Genomic DNA, 16,712 nt, shown 5'->3' with positions numbered 1-16,712 from the left:
AAGCAAAGCTTTTTAGAAGAGGAATGTTCCCTTCAACCAAAAGAAATGCAGCTCAATGAAAAATTAGGGGTGGTGGGACATTGGATGCCGAGCTGTTATCGCTTATGGCTGTGTGCGTATTGTCAAGGCCAATCAACACTCAGTGCTTTTAGGTCCACTACATTAATACTCACAGGACCTTCTTGACAAATTAACCTGTTGATTTCCAGTGTACTAAGTAAGGAGGGAGTCAAAAGAAAAACAAATGGCTGCATATTAAGGTGGCTGGTTTAGGTGTACTATTTAGGTAGCCTCATTTGTGAAGCATTACGTGTGCAATATTATTGCTACAATTGATTTTTTTTTAGTTAAGAGGGAGGTTTGTCTGGGACTGGCAATGTGTTTTGTGAACAAAAGGTTTGTTTGTGGATTAAATGTGACCACCTCTCAGTTCCTAGAAGCAGAATGTTTTCCCGTTTTGCCTGGGTGGCTGACAGGGCTGTGCCTGAGGAGCTAAGGGTCCTAGCCAACCTGCAGTCTGCCGATAGGCAAAAACTGGGGATCACTGCCAACAGATGAACTCACCTTATCCACAGTGTAACATGACACCTGCAACATTCAACTACATACTTCTGTCAGTCTTTGAAAAGTTGTGCTTGGCTTCTTCCGCACCCCTTTCCCTAATACGTACATAACTTCCTGGGTACATGACTGGCATTTTTTATTTGTTCTGTAGTTTTTCCTTCTGGGGTTTTTCATGCATTTTTCTCTCCACTTTAAGCGTACAGATTAGGAACCTGATCAGTTTCTGCCCCGGGGGAAAGGAATTGCACCTGAGTGGCGCTTCCTAATAAGGAGAAGAGACGAGGCAGCCGGGCTTGACGTGAGCTGGCGGGAGTTGAGCCGAGAGATGAAGGCTGGGCTTGCAGAGGGGGTGACACACCTGCACTGCCAGAGTGCCCCGTCTGGAATCCACTCGGGATTTCACATCTCCCTAAGCAGGAAGTTTTGAGAATTGACAATAGCGAGCTTCTAGCTCTGTATTTCTACAAGTGGCCCTGGGTACATAATTGGTGGACACAGCTTTTATAGCTTTTTTACTCGGCTGCAGCGATTATGTCACTCTTATTGTTGTACTCCGCAGCTTTTCAAACCTCTTGGAAGTCTGGATCATTCGGTGACCCAGTTCATTCACTTATAGCTCACAGGTTCCCCGAATTAAGATTATTTAAAATGTGCTTTTCAACAATATTTAAATATTACTAACATATAGACTGAAATGTATTTTAGGATTCTATGTCCTTGTGCAACTTTTTCTGCACTCTGAATCTTGGTTTTGCATGGTCCTTAAATCGGACAATACCGGTGATCCCCTGGAGAAGTGTAAAACAGCTTGCAGAGCTGGTGTACCAAATACCTTTCCTTCTGGAGCTTTACTATTTCCTCTCAGATTATTAAGGAAAATCTATAAATTATTAAGAACTCTCTGCAGAGGATGTGAAACTGCAATTGCAGGCTCCTTGTCATGGAAAAAGAGCCGTGGCAAGTTCTTTCCATTAGTCAGGGGTTTTGAGCCCGTGGGAGTGAAGGAGTCAGTTCCAAAATTGCTTTAAAAAGCAAGAGAGCGAAAGAAAAACACCATGGAAAACAGCAGCAGAGTCTGGAATGAGACCAGGAATGTGGGTTTAGAAAAAAAAGGCAGTGAGCTCAACGTCTCAATTTAGGTACCTTGGCGTAACTGCACCTTCTCCAAAACAAAGATGGTGCCCAGTCTTGCCAGCAGTCACAGGACCTTCTTCAGGCGAGCATTGTACTAGAGAACGTTTCACTGTTGCCTTTACAGACAAACTACAAACACATTCCACAGCCAGCTCATCTTGGCCCTGTTCTGCTGGGGAACTGTGGTTGCAAACAGACATTAGTGCTTGTTTTCTTTAAATTCTGCCTTCATATGTCTATAAATTCTGCAAGTAAATTTATAAGCCTACTTTTGTTGGCATCCTTGAAATGCTATTGAGTTTGACCCTCTTGCCCTGCTGCTAGTGTGGGGGTGTTTTCCCAGTCCATAACACAGGGTGGCACACCCCTGTGTGTGTGCTTTCAGTGTGCGTTGGCCATCAACAGCACTATCTCCTTCATACTGTAAAACAAGGACACCTTGCAGTACTGGAAATGGTTAAGTCTCTTGGATTTTATTACATTTAAGCCAGATATACACTTCAGCAAGGAAGACAGAACATATGTATATATTTAATTAATTCAGCCTTGAAAACCTGATAGAAATTTATATAACCATTCAAACTCATATATCAACTGCTTCAACAGATATTTTGTGTTCCTTAGCCCCCTACCTCTGTGTTCAGCTAGGTCCTTCTGAGATGTGTTAGTATTGATGCTGGGGCTTTAACTTTTTTGCCCCTCTGCTTCAGCTCAGCTCAGCATTAGCCAGTGCAATAGGCCTCCAACCCACATTGCTTTCTTCAGACAGACAGACCATTACTAAATGAGCAGACAGGTCGACATGCATGACAGCCCTCGGTAGACTCTTGTCTAAGGCAGCTTCCTTTCCGAAAGCTGTACTTGACTTGACTTCTGTCTTTGTTTGTCACCACTTCAGTGATGTCCCATAAGTTAGCAATCAGAACTATAAGTCTATATGCCAGGCAAAGGATATAGACATGCATGATACACTCACCTTTTCATAGCAGGAAAAATACAATAGAAAACTTCTTGACACACAAAGTATATTTTTATAGTAGCTGCCTTCTTTGCCTGTACTTTTGCAGATTTTTGTGGATGAATTCCATAATTGAGTTATTATTGTATTTAGATACTGAGGAAATCAGTGTGGTAATTTAAGCTGCACAATTATTTTTCTTCTGTGATTTTCCAAAAGCTTTTTGCCAGGTGAGGGTACACGGTTAACGCGGAGCTGCTAGAGTTTCACCTGCAAGTGCGTCACCTGGTGAGACAATGTGGATTAACGCTATAGAGCTCCGCTTGTAGGAGAACGAGATTCGAGGGTATTTGAAATTCGCATTGATTTCCTTGTAGAAACACCACCTCAGAGCTGCCAAAGCTGTCAGATTAGATGTCAAATAGACAAGACTAGCAAAGATATATACCTCTGCTTCCTTGTCTGCCCGGAACAGCTTGAACAGTTTGTCCTTTGGCAGCTTCAGCTGTTATTTCAGAATAGCTGTAACTCTCATTTAACAATGGCATTATTTAAATAATGACTGGGGTTGAGCTCGGTTTGAAAGTGTATCTGGGAGCACATCACAGAGATAGGGTTTCCCCTAGCACTCAAGACATGCTCACTGGACTGAAGTTATTCTTTCCTTTTTATACATTAAAGGTAGGCAAGACTTTAACATATCAAAGGAACATAAAGGGAAAGGGGCAGTGTCAGAAGTCAAACAAACAGGACAGGAAGATGCCATTCGGCATCCTGCAGTCTGTTTCATTTCTCTCTGGTTGAATGGGTGTGAGGAATCACAGGCTTTAGTTTGCATAAAATTCCACCAGCAACCATAAACGACCTTTCGCTAAGCCGACCACAGCTATGGGTAATTCCAGCAAGCGCCAGCGCACTGATCAATTATCCAATCATGACACCACACTAATTCCCAAACCCCCCACTTCCCGGGATATTTAAACCCTCATTACCCTCAGGTCTGCGCTTGGTATTAGCCTCTATCTCTTGGAGCTCCTACTTCGCCGTTACTTTTGAGACATTCTCTTTCGGATTGTTACTCAGGTCTTCGTATATTCTTCCTTCGTCCCTCGACTCTGACTTCAGCCCCGGGATTTGGATATCTACCCTTCAATCCCCCTCTGACGGAAACCCTGGTCTATGACATCCTACCTTTTGTCCCTCGACTCCGACTGCAGCCCCGTGATTTGGAAAAGTAGCCAACGATCTCCTGAAACTCTCAGAACAACGCACAGGGTCCTCCTTCTACCTCGGTGGACACAGCACCGTTACGCCCAGTCAACAAGCTGCAGGAAGGAGTGGGGCTTGTAGCTGGCAGGTGAGCAGTAAGATCAGAGGGATGGGAACTGAAACGTCATCTTGACTTCAAATGAAGTCATATCATCTTGACTTCAAGGCTGTGTTCTGTAGCGCCTTAATGTCACCAAAAAGGGACATTTCACACAGGGACAGTGAAAGTTGGACAACTTTGGTTGTGAATAAAATTAAACAAGCACCAAAGCTATTTGTTCACTCAGGCTCCCTTTAAATGCCACTAAGACCCGTATGAAGCTCTGACAACATTCAGTTGGAGAAAATAATCATTCAGGAGAAAATACACAACAATGCAGAAAGCCTCAAAGGGGGCGAATACTTTTTCACGGAAGTGTACGTCCCTGTTCTGTGTCCAAAAGGATGTTTCTGTCACTGATCAAGATTCAGTTGCCAAAATCCCACCAGTCGGTTTTCTGTTTTAAAAAGACTTCACAGTCCTGAAACTGTGTGTTTGAAATAAGTGGTTGGAAGATTAGGGGCTGTGAAGTTAGACAATTGCGAGAACAGGCACTCACAAAGCCTTGTGTGATCTTTGTGGCTTATGGAGCTCAGGCACTGTTTAGTTTAGTTCTGTTTTGGTCAGTTGAGTCTGAACAGTGCAGCAGTGTTTTTTTCTTCCTTGTTTTTTTTTTTTTTTACTGGCCAATCTGTTTAAAGAGCCCCAGATTTGCCAAACCAGAGCTCTCCAAAACCACAGTGACACACGGTCACACGAGGCTGACGCGCTGCGAGTCACAAGCCACAGTGACTCAGCTCTGGTCTGTGTGTGGGAACAGGTTTGTAAAGCTAATTTTGAAAAAATTGCAGGTTTTTTTTTCTTGTTTGCGAAAAATAAAAATACAATTTAGCGCAGTTCTAAAAAAAAACCCTCATACAGTATCTTTTGTAATTTTCGAGGACTCTAACTTGTTGGTATAGATGATGTAAGTAGGTGTAGTGCTGGCAAGAACTTGCCAATGGAAGCTGTATGTACAGTAAGTCTGATGGAGTCAAGAAAGCACTGATGCTCCCAGCTTTCAAGTCTTTGTGTCAGCCTGCCTTCCTTGAAACACACATCCCCAGTGTCAGAGAGCTCCTTGTCATATGCTAATTTTACTTATTCATTTGTTGATATCAGTTAACAATACCAACATACAATTGTTTTTTTTATCAAGGCCGGCACTCTTAGTGTCTTTGTCTTTAACTTCGCTCTTACCTTGGTGAAGAAAAGAATAAAACTGAAGCCCTTTTCAGGCAGGTGTGTGTGTGCCCACGTGCCCTGGTCTCTGTATAAACCATAGCTTTTGCAGGTCGCTTCAGAACCATGGAGTGCAGCCACTAATTTCTCTGTTTGGAAGATCCTCCCAAAAATTGAATGGAGGAAGAAGACTCACCTACTGTTTTCCTTAAGAAAAGTTATGAGCAAGACCATTATCAGCATTTATTTTCTACCTATTGTCTGTAAAATGTGTGCCTAGTGTTAATGCTTCCATTATTTTAGTTTCCTTACAGTCCTTTTTTTAAATATGCATTTTATAGTGCTTGTTTTGACATGAATCAGTTAGCTTTTATACCTGACTTTTAAATACACATGGAAATCAGATTCACAATATAAGAGAATGGTGCTTAGTGACTTAGTCTTAACAAGCAGTCAACAGAGTTCACTGTTTCCTCTTCCGGAAATAGATTAAAAATACCCTTTTCACAGGAAGTGTTTAGCATTACAGCTGGACCAAAGAACAAAATATCAGAAAAAATACACTATGTTGAGCCTCTATTATTAACACTGTTTTTTTTCTACAGACCCAAATGTGCTTTTGTGTATATCTGAATTAATGTGGAACAACTAAAGATTTATTCCATGTTGAAAAGAGAAGAAAAACACCCTAAGAAGGCTCCACAGCCAAAACGTTGTGTTTCTTTTTTTCTCCTTTCAGCATGGAATAAACTTTTACTTGTTCCTTTGCAGCCTACGCATGCTGACACAGCTACCTACTTGAACTGCTATGAATTAATATGGCCTACCACGACCAAAATATCATCATAGTCTTACTTTATCAGAGACAGATATATAAATATTCCCTCTTGCCTGTTAGTGATGGGTGATTTGCATTAGCATGCTGTGTTTCCCTTCATAAAACAGAATTGCACGGCAGCACATATCCTGAAACAAATAAGCAAAACATTTGACGAAAATAACCACTAGCCTATCAGTGAAAATTCTGCCGCAAGACTATCTGTACTTTTTGCGAAAATGCTTTAAAAGAGAGAGAGGTTTAGGGAAGAATTTCCGTTTCCTAATTCATTTTTGGGTTCATTTTTCAGCAGGCTGATCTGTTTTTAGCTTCAGGTTAAACAGTTAAAACTCACCCCATCCATCAGATATCACATGAGCCTTTGAAGGTACCTGCTGTCAGGGCCTGCAGCCAAACGACAGCTCCTGCCTTTGCATAGCAGACAGAGCTCAAACACTATGAGGTAATCCATTCTCTTCTGCAGAGAGCACCCAGGCATTTCCATGTTCTTCTCTGGCAGAGGTCAGACTCCTCTGGGGTTCCATCCACCTGGACTATTGATCACTTGATTGAACTTCGTTCGTTATTCAATTTTCCCAGGATGAAAGCTAGCAGTGGTTGAAAATGACACGCATTCTGCAGGCCTGAGCTCCTCTGAAACTACATGTACTCCATAGTGATGTGAAAGATAAAGACGCAAACGCAGCTGTGCAAAAACTACCGTACATTCCGTTGAGTTTTACTTTGTATTCGGAAACAATTAGAGTTTACTTTAATTACACTGAAACAGGAATAAGAATAAGAATAAATCTTAGCTTGTGAGTTGCAGGGTGATATACAATAGCTCCTGGCTTCTTCTTTCTACATAAACAGTCTGAAATTAACCCCTGTTTGTTACGTTGTGGCCATTGCACGCTGACACTTCTCCCCATCTGAAGCTTTTACATATACTAAGTATAGAGTATATACATTGAGACTTGGGCTTGAGCATTAAATATCTGTTTAATTACATCAGGTGTTAAAGCCTTGATATAAAAATGTTGGTTTGATCATGTATTCTATACAAAAACAAAGGTTGGGTAGCTGCTGTGTCCAAAATACAGCTCTGTTGTGTTGACCTGACTCCAGACCAAAAGAAGTGTTGGCTTTGCTGTGTGTCCCAGCCTGAAACCAAACAAACCAGACTTTTTCAAGGAGGAGATTTCCGTTTGCACAGTGTCATGCAGTGATCCACCTACATTAACCTTTGTAAAAGAGCGTCTTGACAAAAGTAATAAAGTCAGTTTTGCCTGGCCTGTCTGAAAAAACCCCCACAAACACTACTGAAAAGCAAGCACAGCCTTCTCCTGCATGGCTTTCCATTTCCAGATATGCCTCTGTATCTGTGTGTTTGTGAAGGGTCATTTTGCAGTTTTTTTATATTGATGGTGTATTCCTTGCTGTATTCTGTGGTTTTTACTGATGTAGGTTTTAAAACGAGACAAACATACAAGTTTTTGTTTTTTTTTAAATGCATAATTAAAGTGTCAAGCAAAAACATTGCTAAATTGACAGAAATGCGATGGGTTGGATGGTAGTAACTGTAATCCCATAATAGTCTGAACCATACCCCTAACCATAATTTCTAACCCCATTCCTAGTATATCCCTAGTTTTGTTACCATTACTATAAATCAGTACAAATAAAAATTTTAGAATCTTGTAAATAACACATTGGTTTGTTTTATAGACCAACATACAGTAACAGGGGCACATTATTCTTCTGTTCCTTGTATACCAGTCAGTACAGCAAAGGGACCTTCAAATTCAAGGCAGTGGTATCTGCAGTTGTCATTGCTAAAAGCACTTCTCATCTACAGTCCTTCTCTTGTGTTACAATTGTGCTGAAAGAAATTCTAAAAACCCTGGAGATCTTTTTTTTTGTCTCATCAGTGTGTCACACAGCCTGATTTGAGTCAAGATTCTTGTTTTTTGTCATTTTTCTGTGATGCAAACAGAAACTGAAAATGATGATTTCAAGTTAAACACAGCTGGAAAGAGTTCGTCCATCCTGTGCGGATTGTAGTTCTGCACCTCGTGGTTCGGAACATGCTGTGGGTTACCGGGTCAAGGAACAGATTTCTTTAGAAAACTGGCCCAAAGAGAGTCACGTGAAAGAGCTTGAAAGATGTAATATAGGACTAATATTCACTTGTGACTACTGCAAAATCCACTCTTAATATACAGTACGGGCATACAGGCCTTTTCGCATGCAATCCCACTGTATATTTGTAGTTTAAAAGGAGTAAGGTAGGCTAGTTATTGCTGCTTAAGCACATGATGCTTTTGCAATAGATTGACTCCACTAGCTCACAAACAGACCCCCTAATCCCCTAATTCTGACTAATTGTTTTCTTTCGGAAACTCTAGTTCACCAATGTTCCCTCTGCTTGTTGTTTTTCCTAGTCATGTCTTTCTTCTGAACCCATCTCGTAGGTTTCAGTCATGTGAAAGCTCATATTGCAGAAACTCTCTCCTCGGTCTCCATGAGAAAGTCACCTGAGAGTGACTTTTAGCCCGCTGTCAGGTGTTGACGAACTAGCCGGCTTCGAAGGTTTTCCAAACAGATTGGAAGCAAAAAAAAACGTATTAAAATTAGCACATGACCTCACCTGCTTTCCTCTTGGCAGCGTTGGCCTTGTGACTTTCAAACAAAACAGCCCTTGTTATATAATCTAGAGGTTTATCTTGCGATCAGGGCTGTGCCTGGGGGAGCTGGTTTGTTAATGACCGCACTCTCCTGTGTGCAAGGTGGGTACAGGTGGAACACGTTAAGCTGTTTGTGTAGCTATGTTGCCTCAGAGCTCTGCTCTGAACCTGACACAAACTACACAGAGTCGAGCGAAACTCTGGACGCTGGGAGAATTCTGTGGACTGTGAATTCTGTGGGTGAGAGCTTAGCAAAAACATCCAGCTGTATTCAGATGCCTTATAGGAATTATGGTCCTTCATGTCATGTTTTTTTCCAGATAACCAAGAGGTGTCCTCCAGGTTTCACTCAACTTAAATATGTCCTTTACAAACGACTGCAAAATTGCAAAATGGTTTCTGGTCCGACACATGTATTCTATAATAAAAACCTATAAGGCTGTTCAAGATGTTTGCTTTGTCTCTCCCAGGAAGAATTGCATATTATTACAAACCCCCTCGCACCAGCATGCTTTGTCATGAGCCTGAATTCTCTGCAGCTGTGTCTAAGTAGGACAGCCGCACTGGGGCCACATCCTGTCTGGCCTCCAGATTCTTCTCTGAACAATATGAAGAGCATTCCTCTCTGTTTAATGTAAATAATGAAGGATAGGCTTACCCTCTTAAGCTTCAGTATTTATTTTGAGCTTGTTTGTCTTGGTGAGTGAGCTTGACTCTTGACTATATTGGGATCTTTTATGAGCTGACTCAGGCTGGTCTGGTGATTAATTAGGATGAGTCTAAGCCTTGAGATTGTTCATGCAGTGTTATAAAGTTCCTAAGCACAGAGGTATGAAGATAAACCTCTCTCCCAAGTGTTGTAGTCCAAGCCATCTAGTGCCACATCTTGCTGAAACTGTTCATTATTCTCAGCTTAATAGAGTCAAACAAGTTCACTGAATCTTTGTGACTTTGTGAAGAGGAGACCAGTTCCCTGCCATGTTTGTTCTGAAAACATTTGCGATGTGTTGTTTAAACAGAAGCCAGGCTTCCACAGAGCTGACTGGTCCTGCGATACTTCCAGACTTGAAGTAAGGGCTTTTGTCAGAGCGCAGGCTAGTGAAAAGCTGGAGTGATTTCTGAGACTCGCAGAGCTTAGCTGAGCCTCTGCAGTCTCTTGGCAGCTGTATTCAGGGATGTGTAAGGGTGCAGAGGGCAAAGACTGCGGAGTCATCACCTCAGAGGAAGTTTCCCATTTTGATACATGAAAAAAATATGCATTGTCAGAGGTGATAGAAACAAGATTTCTCCCAGATCAGGTGATGAACGGAAAAAATTGTCATCTTTAAATAAGCAGTTTTTTTTTCAAGCACACAAGTAACAACCATCTACAAAATGTGCAGCGTCCATTATGAAAGGTACTTTAGCATTCCCAGGTTTTGACACAGAAATTAAACATTGAGTCTATAAATTTATATTTTATTTATAATCTCAGATCTGGAGAAAATGTGTTTGGGACACAAAATTGTCTTGTTGTTGGCTGAGGTATTATCCGAATTTGAACTGCTGTGTTTTTATTTTTTTCAAGGGAGCCCTTTGAAGATATAAACTGATGTTCAGCTCTTTTATCAGTTCTTTGCTGAGTAGAAATCATGTGACACAGAGTGACTCCAACAGAAAGATGAGGCTGTTCACCAGAACTGTAGTCAGCGGTTACTGTTAATCAGAAAAAAAAGTGGAGAAAAGTAAATTCAGGTATTTTCGTGGTTTTCTATTTTGCGTCACTACTTAGAAGAAAGCATGAGTGATACAATAACTGCAGATTAAATTCTAATATCCCAGGCTGTCATCCATTAAAATGTCCTGAAGAGTTTTTGCTCTCCAGGAAGAAAGAGTCACTACTCCTGTCACTCAATCAGGTGTGTTGATGCAGGTATCTGATGCCAAAGGTTCAAGCAGTGTAAGCAGGTGTTGGAGTTTAGAGAAGATTCAGTATTTTTCCATCCCATCTCAGAGTATGACCTGACTGATGGTTTGCTGCAGCAAATTAAGTCTTTTTCTGCACTTTCCCTGGATCCAGATACAGCTGACATTTCCTGCTATAGAAAGAGTGATGCAGGAATTTTTCAAATGTGTTTTCCATCTACATAGCTGAAACAGCAGCTGGGTTTATTTTTAACAAGTTTAACAATGCCACATTTCTAGTTTGTGCCAGCAGTGAAACGTTTTGTCAGGCAGTCCTGATCTGTGCAGCAGCTTCAACTCAACTGAAATGTAAACCGTCTGTGCGGAAACCACAAGGCGAATTCTCTCAAGATTTTGACATCTCAGACTTTTTATTCTCATGTGTGCATAGACATGTGCTCTGATTGTCTTGGTTTCCTCCTTTTCTTGTGAGGAGCGGAAAAGAGAAAAGCTCTCTTTTATTATTTGTTTGCCAAGGTCACCAAGCATACTGTGTCATTCTTTAAAAAAAAATAAGAGCAAGAAATGCCATTTGCCACAAACAATTGCCATTTCTTGTGTCTGAGGTGATTTGTGATTCCTGTTGATGTTGGCTTTGTTGTTTGAACTGAACAACCCCAATATTCTCAAAGCTGCTTTCAGCAACAGAGAAAGTTCAATTTAAGACTTGAGACAAGTTTCACTATGTTAAAGATGATCCTTCTGGGTCTTGTGCTAAAGATGATCTCTATCCAACAAATTTTTATCAATATAATACTGAAAAATGTTTTTACCTCCGTCAACCTTGACACAGTGTGGAGTATGAGTCTAGGAAACCACGAATTGTTAATTGTTTCCATCACCATCCCCTTTTCCCTTTTCAGTGATTTGAGGGACTGACGCTACAGATGCAAAACATCTGCAAAAAACACTCAATGGAGCAAATTGTCATGCCTGGCTTTGCTTTAATTTTGAACATGTGACACCTTGGTTTCTGAAAAATTTGTCTTTGGGGTTTTTAAGAGGAATTTTAAGAGATAATTTAAGTATTAAAGCTGGTAGGCGTCTTTTGCCATTTTCGCAAGGGTAACTGGTCCACTTGGCAAGAAGTATGTGACTAATGCACAGCTCCGTGGAGGGGGGGGGGGGTTATTTCTGCTGAAACGTCTGTTACTGTAACCAAAACTCACCGACTGCATGGCTAATAACTGAACTGAGGTGCTGCAGTTTAATATTACAGCCTAGGGTCTTAATGAATTGGGGCTGCTTTTGCGTCATTTGCAGGGAGCTCTGAGGCAGTACGGTACTTTAAACGCTAAAAGTGTGTGGTAATAGTCCTGGAAGCGAGAGTAGTGAGGCTCATTTTCTGTTACAAGATGCCAGATTCTTGCTCGGTCAGTAAATGATCAACTGAATGTAGAAGACTCCTAGACCCATTTGACTATAATGCCAAAGCAACTGTGAACCTATGCACAGATGTGATCAATAATATCATAATAAATAAATAAAAGGTCCATAGATGCTTCTGGACTCGTCAGAGCTCCTGCTCGTTAGGAAGATAAGTGAGATGAGAGAGCAACATGGTTAAAATCTGACCACTAATATAAAACCCATTTGTTGGAAAAACACACTAGTGGTTAGGATTTCAGTCTCAGGCACCGAGCCGCAAAGTGAACTCTTTTTTCTTTGATTTTGGTTCTCTTGACACAAGATGTACAATAAGGAAATGTCTATCTGTTTTTCTGTGTGCCTGTCAATAGTTCTCCTTCTTGAGATTAGGTGGGCTTTTAATGTCACCTTACAAACTGTGAAAATATGTATGCGATGTTTTCAAGGTGAACGTAATTACAGAACTACGCTGTTGTCAGGGACTCTGTGCTGTCTCATAGTGAGTGCTCGGGCTGCTTCAAACATCTTAGCTCATCCCGCTGATGAAGGAACTGCTCAGATTGAAAGTCTTACCCAGCTGTAGGATCCACAAAAACGAGAATGTTTCTCTTTGCACACTATAACTCCTTATCTCACTCATCCCGAAACCAGCTACAGAAGATGGAAACGTGAGGTAAGAACAGAAGAATGGTAGCAAACAAGTGGATGGCATCTGGCCCTGCTTGCTCATTTGGTAGTTAACTAGGTAATTGAAAACCTAAGTTCGTTCTTTTTTAAAGGAGCACATGTTCTGGGCCTTAACTATCTAGCGGGAATGCTTTGTGTAGAAGTGTTTTCAGTGTTCAATCCTATATTAATTCCCTTTTAGTTTCTTAAAAAGCATCTTTTACTGTATAGATCCTGCTTGGTTCACATGGTCATGCTCATTCTCCTTTGCTCTAGACTGAAGAGCTGGTTCCCATGAGAGTATGTGTTTCAAGTTTCTCACCTTTGAATTCTAAGGCTGTAAGATATTTTATGCATACTGTATGGTGACGCTGGCTGAACACAATGTTAGAAGGTTTCACTTAAGCATTGTGAAATTTTAGCATAAGTTCGCCTAATTTCAAATCCCCACTTTTTGCTGTATGCCCCAGCAATCGTTTTTCATTGCTTCCCCACGTTGTCTTGATGGGGACATAGAAGAGTTTACAGTGCTCCTGCTTTCACGCAGAGCTTCCTGCAGCTCAGAACCAATCATGTGATCTGCAAAGTATACACAGCAGTGCAAGTTCCTCCTTCCTGTGACAATCATTGTGCACTTGTCAACACTGAACATCATGTACCAGTTTCCTTACCCGTTACGTTATTGTCACAGTCTTATTGTAATTTCCCCGCTGCTGTCTCTGTTTTCTTCTCTTCCTTTTTTACTGTCATAAGAGTGGCAATGGGCCTAAAATAAATGCTCGAGGTACACCACTGCTTACTCTGCTTAATTAGAGGGTGTGTCTTTTAAGATGAGGCGCTGTTTTCTTGTTTATTTACCAGTTCTTGAACTACTGTATATGCTCATACTGTAACAAACCACGGGCATAGATTGCCTTGTGTTCCAATGACTTAGTATTTCTGAATCAACCTTTTACAGCCTTTTACAAGGGGCTTTAACAAAAGGTTTGTGAAATTGTAAGTATATCTTTACGATATCTTTATAGCTTTAGTGTCTAGCAAAATTAAACAAGATGTTCCTTTACAAACTCCATGTTGGCTATAACTTAAAACACCATGGTTTTGTGGGTGTTCTTTTAGTGTGTAGTTCAAACTGTTATTTTACTAGAAACAGAAATAAGACTATTCGGTGTGCTATTTCCCTACTGCGCTGGTGTTAGAAAGGAAATGGGAATTAATGGTGGTTGCATTAAGAGTTAAATGGGCTCTGTATTCTAATGCCACAGCTTCAGTGTTGGCATTATTTTTTTAAGGTTGGTCTAAACCTCCATATCTGCTGTCCAATGAACATTGAATTAATCACAGACACCCAAAGCATATACTGAATAAAAAAGTACTGTGACTTGCTGTTGCATATTATAGAAAAGTGTGGGCTGTGGCGATTTCATGTCAATTATTCTGCTGTAGTGATTTCATGTCAATTATTCTGCATGTAGTGCCCACCGCATGTTTAATAGGCCAAGTTGATTACTTTGTGCCCAAAGACCCCCACTTCTCAGGGTCTTATACTAGGACCTCTATATTTCACTCTGTGATACACATGCATGCAGTGGGTAACCTGCTAAAATAAAAGCCTCAAATCGAAGTAGAGGACGTTGTCCGTTCCGTAGCAACGTGGAAGCTGTAAAACCTTGCAGGCTGTAGATAAGAGATGTGTTACAGAGCACCTTAGTGAAAAGTTCAAGCTCTTACAGGAAACGCAAGATTTTTAAGAAGCTGAAGAGCAAGGCTACATGCCCGGCAAAACGGGGCAGATTTTTACACAGAAAGATCTGCACTGATAAGACTAAGGCAGTGTGTGGGTGGGCAGATCAGAACCTTTCACATTCAGCAGTGCCTCACCCCTTCAAACGCAGAGCCAGAGAATGGCTCTGCGTTTGAGTATTCACCCCCCACAGAGTACAGAGTATTCACCCCCGTTTTTATTTTGCTGCCATATGGAATCATAATGTATTTAATTGGGATTTTTTGCCATTGATCAATACAAAACACTGTGTACTGTCAAAGTAAAAACAAAATTCTTGCAGATCCACCTAAATTAATCAGAAATATAAAACAGCTAATAATTGATTGCATAAGTAATCATCAGTAGCAAAGAAAATCCCAATGACATACACAATGATTCCATACTGTAAGAGAATAAAATGTGAAAAGGTCAGAAGGGGTGAATGTTCTTGATAACATGAAAACATGCCAAAGAAAGAAACCACTAGAAAAAGTTGTGAAATTATTGGAAATTGTCAGCCTGAGCCTAATCAAATAGACACTGCACTTGTTTCTTGTCAACAGTTAAGAGTTGGATCTGGCATCACACTCCCTGTCATACTACAGATGAACCCCTTCCCTATTTGCAAGTAAAACAGGAATTGGAAAATATAATTACAGCTTCACGCAACCGGTTGAGCAATATTATGTGATACAGTGAAAAGCAGACATAAAGTGGGAGATCATTTTAGAAAATAACCAGTATGTAGTTGTTATGAAACACAGAAATGAAGTTATTCTTTGTGCATAGTGTTGGTAAACATTGTCTAAGAGTGGATGTACCTATAGCCAACAATGTAACCTTAGCAGCAGCAGTATTATTTGGCTATATATATTATTCCATTAATATTCATATACTGTATGATAACTTAATATTCATATAAGAGATAAATATCTCTTTCTGATATTAAGAACAGCTGTTTATATCATAGAGTCAGCTGTAGCAATGTAGCAGCTGTTGCTTACATTATAATTAACCTGCTAATTAATAAAAACTTGTTTCTTGTTGTGCATCACATCACTGTAGTGGAATGATAATTTATGATGGCTAAATCTGCAAGTTCCTCCCACCCTCCAGACATGCACTTATAGATTGTTTATTCTGAAAAACCAATAACAGAATGTTGTGAATACTGGACAAACACACTCATCTATAGTTCCTGTGCTTGTGTTAAGAATGCATGATAAGAAGCCCATCTTATTTCATACTAAGTCTGAAACAGAAGCTTCAGAGTTTTGTTTTTACAGATTTTGTGTCTGGGAGTAAAGAGTGCAAATGTCGGGTAGGGAATTGGGATCTAGAGTGCTGAGATCTCGTAAGTCTCCAGTGTGCTGCCGCCTCCGGTTTTCAGAGTATTCTTCAGCTGTTTTAGGCGTGAGAGAGACGGACCCTGCCTTTGACGTCATGCAGCTGTCGTGGTTTTTACTGACGGGGGAGAGCACTACTGTACTACATTTGTGTGCAAGCTCAGACAGCACACAGTGCAGGTGATATTCCAGGGCATGTAAACCCCAGGTGCATGTCTGCAGTGTTGTCTGTGCGAAGCAATATGTTGATTAAATTGTATTCTGTCATTGAAGTTAGGCAAAACAGAACAGCAAGCTGAAGGAAAGCCCTTTACTCTCTGTAAAATCATGTGTTGGAATTCTGCTACTCTCTGCTCAGCTCTCAATGGATTCAAAATGAATGCAAATTTCAGAGCTGACAATGCTGATGTGTCCACGTTGTAAGTCTAGTGCTTAAGATCTTTCATTAAGAGCAAGACAGCCAGAGAACACTTCTGTTTAGTTTTTTGAACCAAGAGACAGGTGGGACCTTCCTTACAATAGCAGACAGACTCATACACTGTCCATCTGCTTATACAGTATATTTCCCATGACAAGAGTGACACCTAGAAAAGCAGATACAAGTTAATCTGTATTTTCAGTTTTAGATAAACTCTTTTACAGTGTATCTATTTGGATTGTGGGCGATGTTGTATTTCACATGAAGTATGCTCTTAACTTTAGCAAAACAAATGTAATGTAACACAGAAGGACCTTTTCCATCTTTTTAGAGATTTGATCAGCAATAATCAAACTTTATTTAACTGCTGCCTCCCCCAAGTCTTTTTCCTCTATCTTTGCTTATACAGTCTTTCTCCTTTAGTCCACACTGGTGTTGAGTCTAGCAAACTTGGCCTCCGTTCGATGAGACACCTGTGCACATGCTTTATCGTGTCTGCGGTTTCGGATGTTGAT

The sequence above is a fragment of the Lepisosteus platostomus genome, chromosome 4 (genome assembly GCF_059453375.1).
Source record: "Lepisosteus platostomus isolate fLepPlt1 chromosome 4, fLepPlt1.hap1, whole genome shotgun sequence".
Classification (NCBI taxonomy): Eukaryota; Metazoa; Chordata; class Actinopteri; order Semionotiformes; family Lepisosteidae; genus Lepisosteus; species Lepisosteus platostomus.
Note: the sequence above shows the minus strand (reverse complement) of the source record.